This window comes from Onychomys torridus, chromosome 9, assembly GCF_903995425.1.
Source record: "Onychomys torridus chromosome 9, mOncTor1.1, whole genome shotgun sequence".
Lineage (NCBI taxonomy): Eukaryota > Metazoa > Chordata > Mammalia > Rodentia > Cricetidae > Onychomys > Onychomys torridus.
This window is the reverse complement of record NC_050451.1, coordinates 79,122,199-79,128,204: the sequence shown is the minus strand read 5'-3', so window position 1 is coordinate 79,128,204 and position 6,006 is coordinate 79,122,199. Positions and strand designations below refer to the sequence as shown.

The window sequence follows — 6,006 nt, the reverse complement described above, 5'->3', positions numbered from 1 at the left end:
AAGTAGGTTCAATAACCCAACCTTCCATCCTATCATACCTATATCTGATACATCCATATCATATCCTCCTTTCTTCTTTTAGAAAGAGATTAACTAGGACCAATAACAATTTGTAACCAGCAACCTAAACAAACACAAACATCAGTAATCCAGTTTTTGGGAATGTGGGCATAATGTTCTAGGCTACTCCCTCCCGATAGGGAGTGCTGGTGGTCTTTTGGGGATCCTGAGAAAATTCAAGCTAATGTTCAAGTCCTGGGAAGATCGGCTAACCTTTCTTGATAGGTACCATCTGTTAAATTTCAGGAGGTTTGGCTTGATTAAATCTGATCCATCTTAACCTGAAGCAAATCCATAGCCTCTTGCTTCCTGTGGAAATGAAAACAGAGACTCCTATCCAAAGCAACATATCCTTAGATATAAACTTTGAAGTTCAGAAACCTCTTATTTATATATATTGATTCAACTCAGTAGCTTTTACAATCAAATGTCTCTGCAGTTTAAAATCTCAAAGACAATATATTCCAGACTCTCTGTATGATTTCTATCTTTATGTGGCTTATTTTTATACTACATTTAATATCTCTTAAAGATTTTATTTTTTAAAACTATTTCTTTATATAGCTGTCTATTCTCTTTTCTTTCTTTTAAGCCTACGTGCATTTTTTACACACATTGTAAATTGTTTAGGATTTTATTTCTTCTGATTTTGTTTTACTGTGAATCTATAATCCTTCTCTGACCAGGAGAGATTTTAAACTGCTTAACTATGCTGGCAAGGACCAACACTACAGCCTTGGCTGCTGACTTTGGCCACCTCAGCTTCTCAACATGGCAGTAGTATGCCTACTGACAACTCCAGGTAGTGGTGTGTCTATGTCTCTAAGAAGCAGTGTGTTGTCCAGAAGCCTTTTTTTTTTTTTTTTTTGTACTAGAAAAGGCTAAATCCACCACAAAGCATACTGTGCAGCTTGGAGGCTGGACATTCACATTCAGGACCCATAGGAAGATGACCACTGAACTTTGCAAGGTGAGATGGTCCTTCAGGTTCCTGCTTCACAGAAAAAACTGCCAGATAGGACACTGAAAAAAGAAAGTGACTGAGAGACAAGATCTATGGGCTGAAGATGGATGAACCAACAATACTGAGAAACTTTATATGACTGTCCAGGCATCCAGCTGTCTCTGTCATTCTAGATTTTTGGAAGTTTCTCACAATACACTTCCTTTTTACTTAGGTAATATTATATCCTTCTGAGGTCTTTAATGTAATTGAACACTAGATAGTTATAATTATGGTTTTCCTTGGTTATGATGAAAGGTAGATAGGATTGATGATAAGATATTTTCTTTTAGTTTGCCAAATACAAATAGACTAGATATTATAATTGTAATTCTTGCTTGATAATTGTTTTGTTATATGTAATTTTACTATGTTAAAGTTAAAATCTTCCCTTTAAATAGAAAGAAAAGAGGAAACGATAGGTTATGTCACTCTGTAGGCTGTGAATGTGTTGCTCTGATTGGTTCATTAAAATAAAATGCTGAGTGTCCAGTTGCAAGGCAGGTAGGAGAGCAGACAAGGAGAATTCTAGGGAGAAGAAGACTGAATCAGGAGTCATTATCCAGACACAGAGGAAGCAAGATGTGAAGGCAGAACTGAGAAAAGGTACAAAGTCATATGGATAGACATAAATAAAAATTATGGGTTAATTTAAGTATAAGAGCTAGTCAGTAATAAGCTTGAGCTAATGGTCATACAGCTCATACATAATATAAGCCTCTGTGTGTTTACTTTGGTCTGAGCAGCTGCAGGACTGGTGGGTAAGAGAGATTTTTCCTGACCATGGGGCAGGCGGCACACAGGAAAACTTTCAGCTACAGTTTGTTTGTTCCTTCCTTCCTTCCTTTCTTCCTTCCTTCCTTCCTTTCTTTCTTTCTTTCTCTCTCTCTCTTTCTTTCTTTCTTTTTAATGATTAGGAGCTATGGTCTTTTTAGAACAGTTATGTCTCTGGAAGTGGACTGTGAGGTTTCCAAAATCCAGGAATGGCCCAGTCTCTCTCTCTCTCTTTTTGTCTTATGTTTATAGACTAGATATAAGTTCTCAGCTACTGCTCTGGCCGCATCCTTGCCTGGCTTCTGCTGCCATATTTCTGTCAGGATGGTCATGGACTCACCATTTGAAATTTAAGAAAACTCCAATTAATTTTTTTTTTTTTTAATCTCTGCCCCACATGTGCAAATTGCTGTGATGGAAATCAAAGAGAAGAAAAAATTCACAGAAAAGAGACCAAAAACAGCACAAGGAAAGACTAGATTTCATAAAAACAGTGAATCTAGTTCTTCAAAAATATTCCCAAGGAAAGTTGTTAAAGAAGGTGGGGCTAAAGTCACATCTAAGAACTTTGAAAAAGGTGCCACAAAACCTGGCAAAAAGGGTGTGAAGCAGTTCAAGAACAAGCCACCAGGGGACAAAGGACCGAAGGACAAATTCCAGAAGCCAAATAAATTCAACAAGAAGAGGAAATTCCAGCCAGATGGTAAAAGTGATGAATCAGCAGCCAAGAAACCCAAATGGGATGACTTCAAAAAGCAGAAGAAAGAGCTGAAGCAGAGCTGGCAGCTCAGTGATAGGACCAACTGACAGTTGTGGTTCCAGCAAAGCACGTTTGGGAGAGCATGAGAAGAAAAGACTTCGACAAAGAAAAAAGAGTGTAGCTGATGAGGGATTTGCAGAAGTTGATTCAAGGGGAAATTAAAACTATTGCCTTTGCCCACGACTCAACACGTGTGCTCCAATGACTCATTCAGTATGGGAATGAAGAGCAGAGGAGGCAGGCTTTTGAAGAACTGCAAGGTGACCTGGTTGAACTAAGTAAAGCCAAATATTCCAGGAATATTGTCAAGAAATTTCTCATGTATGGAAGTAAACCGCAGATAGCAGAGATCATCAGAAGCTTTAAAGGTCACGTGAGGAAGACGCTGCGGCACTTAGAGGCGTTGGCCATTGTGGAGTATGTTCACAATGACAAAGCCATTTTGGAACAGAGGAACATGCTGACAGAGGAGCTCTGTGGGAACACGTTTCAGCTTTACAAGTCGGCAGATCACCCCACTCTGGACAAAATGCTGGAGGTGCAGCCGGGAAAGCTAGAGCTAATTATGGATGAAATGAAGCAGATTCTGACTCCGATGGCCCAGAAGGAAGCTGTGATTAAGCACTCGCTGGTTCATAAAGTATTCTTGGACATTTTTACCTACGCACCCCCAAAACTTTGATCAGAATTAATTGAAGCCACTCGGGAAGTAGTGGTGTACCTGGCCCCCACACACGATGGCGCCAGAGTGGCCATGCACTGCTTGTGGCATGGTATCCCCAAGGACAGGAAAGTGATCGCGAAAACAATGAAAACCTACGTTGAAAAGGTGGCCAATGGCCAGTACTCTCATTTGGTTTTGCTGGCATCGTTTGACTGTATTGATGACACTAAGCTTGTGAAGCAGATAATCATATCAGAAATCATCAGTTCTTTACCCAGCGTAGTAAATGACCAATATGGGAGGAAAGTCCTATTGTACTTGCTGAGTCCCAGAGATCCTGCCCATACGGTACGAGAAATCGAGCTTCTGCAGAAGGGTGATGGCAATGCACACAGTAAGAAAGACACCACCATCCGCCGGTGTGAGCTCTTGGAATCCATCTCTCCAGCTTTGCTAAACCACCTCCAAGGAAATGCTCGAGAGGTGGTGCTGGACAAGTCTGCATGTGTGTTGGTAACCGACATCCTGAGATCTGCTACTGGAGACGTTCAGCTTGCCATGGATGCCATCGCCAGTTTGCCAGCAGCAGAACTGCATCCTGGTGGCAAGGACGGAGAGCTTCATGTTGCCGGGCATCCTGCAGGACATCTGGTTCTCAAATGGTTAATAGAGCAAGATAAAAAGATAAAAGAAAATGGAAGAGAAGGCTGTTTTGCAAAAACCCTTATAGAGCATGCTGGCATGAAGAACCTCAAGTCCTGGGCCAGCATCAAACGGGGTGCCATTATTCTTTCCAGCCTTCTTCAGAGCTGTGGCCAGGAAGCTGTAAACAAAGTCAAAGCTGGATTGAAAAGCCTGATTCCGATATTGGAAAAAACCAAAAGCACCAGCAGAGGAGTTGAAACTCTACTGGAAAAGCTGACTGCGTAGGCATGAGGATGAGCAAGCTGGAACCTGCTTCCTGTGGAGATGAAGGGCAGATCCACCGTACTCATAACTGGACACTCTATACATGTAGCCTTCGTTCAAGGACCTATTTATGTAAAATTGTTTCTAAAAGAGAAAAAAATGGTTTTTTTTGTAAGTTTACTTTGCCATAGTGTTTCATAAAAGCAATGAAAAGTAACTAATATAGAGGTGAAGGGGGGAAATGATTAATTATGATATAATCTTAAAAATGAAAGAAATAACAATAAAAATCACATTTCATAAAATCTCCTCTTTTTTTTTTTTAAAAGATTTACTTATTTATTATGTACACAGTGTTCTGCCCACATGTATGCCTGCAGGCCAGAAGAGGGATCCAGATCTCATTACAGAAGGTTGTGAGCCACCATGTGGTTGCTGGGAATTGAACTCAGGAACTCTGGAAAAGCAGCCAATGTTCTTAACCTCTGAGCCATCTCTCCAGCCCCTAAGATCCCCTCTTTTTGATCAGATATGAGAGTTATGAGAAATTTGTACAACAATGTATTCAAAATCATCTTTGTGCACAGAATAGTTCTTTATTGATACTTTTTAGTGGATTTCTTTTTCTCTTTCTGTGCCATGAAAAAACATTGATTTTTGTTTTCTGTCCTTTTATTTTATTTTTTTCTATTCTAGGGTATCATGTAAATTGTATAACCAGCAAAATATTCCTAAGATTACTCATTGTCATTGAATTTTTGAATACTAAGCAATATGGCATTTCATGGACAAATCATAAGGAGTTTATCTCTTAATCTTTGAGAGCTACTTTACTCCATTACCCAGTGACTATGAATAAAATGGCGGCTTGGATTTATTCTCCAGAATTTCTGTCATCAAATTCTTTCTATTGTTTTTCATAATGCATGTGAGTAAATAGTTAAATATATTCAGAATGTATGAGAAGCAGGAAAGCAGTTCTGGAAAGTGGTTGTAGCATTTGAGACAATCAAAACTGGTTCATGATACATGCAGTTAATCTACAAGTTTAATTACATTTGATATTATATATTTAATACTGTTAGTAGTACTTGTCAGTTACTGATTTATTCAAACAGTACTTTTATTCATGTATACTCAATTGTTTTCATTTTTCATATTTATGTAAAATTTTTAGTTGTTTATTGGGTATTTGTGTTGCTTCAATTAATTCATGTATTAAAAAATATTCAAGAGTGTGAACAATTCTTAAATATTTATCATTTTTTTTTTAGTCCTGGACCTAATGGACTTTATAATGCTTTATCATTAAGCCACATCTCAAACTTCAATACTTATTTCTTAATAATGTAGCATCAAACTCTTTTCTGGTATTTTGAAACATACAGAATATTTCATTATCTATAAATGTTAAACTGTGTAATAAAATATCAGAAATTTTTTCTTTGATCAAAACTTAATTTTGTAGTACTAGTTAACCTTTCCCCATTCCCACACTGCTCAAATTGCCCCCAGGTACTTTTTAACAAATCTCTTATTTTCAATTAATATGTGATTACAATAATACAAACAGGTAATTCTCAAAAATACAAATGGTCCACAAATACACACAAATGTGTAGATTTCCTGGGCCAAATATAAAACATAAATAAAAACTTCAGACATCCCTTCTCACTGTAATTAGATGGTCATTGCTAAGTGTAGAGAGCTGCATGTAGCCGCACCTTAAAGATGGCGCTGGCTTCCACCCTCTACCTTCCCAATGGCAAGTACTCTTTGTGGTAAACAGCTCCTTATTTGGCTATGGCTGGATTTGTGTGCCGCTTGCATATGTGT

At 38.3% G+C, this 6,006-nt stretch overlaps 1 pseudogene; it reads left to right on the top strand.

The window, feature by feature from the left end:
• Nucleotides 1-2,251: 2,251 nt before the first annotated feature.
• Nucleotides 2,252-4,191, top strand: LOC118591444 (annotated as a pseudogene).
• Nucleotides 4,192-6,006: the final 1,815 nt, after the last annotated feature.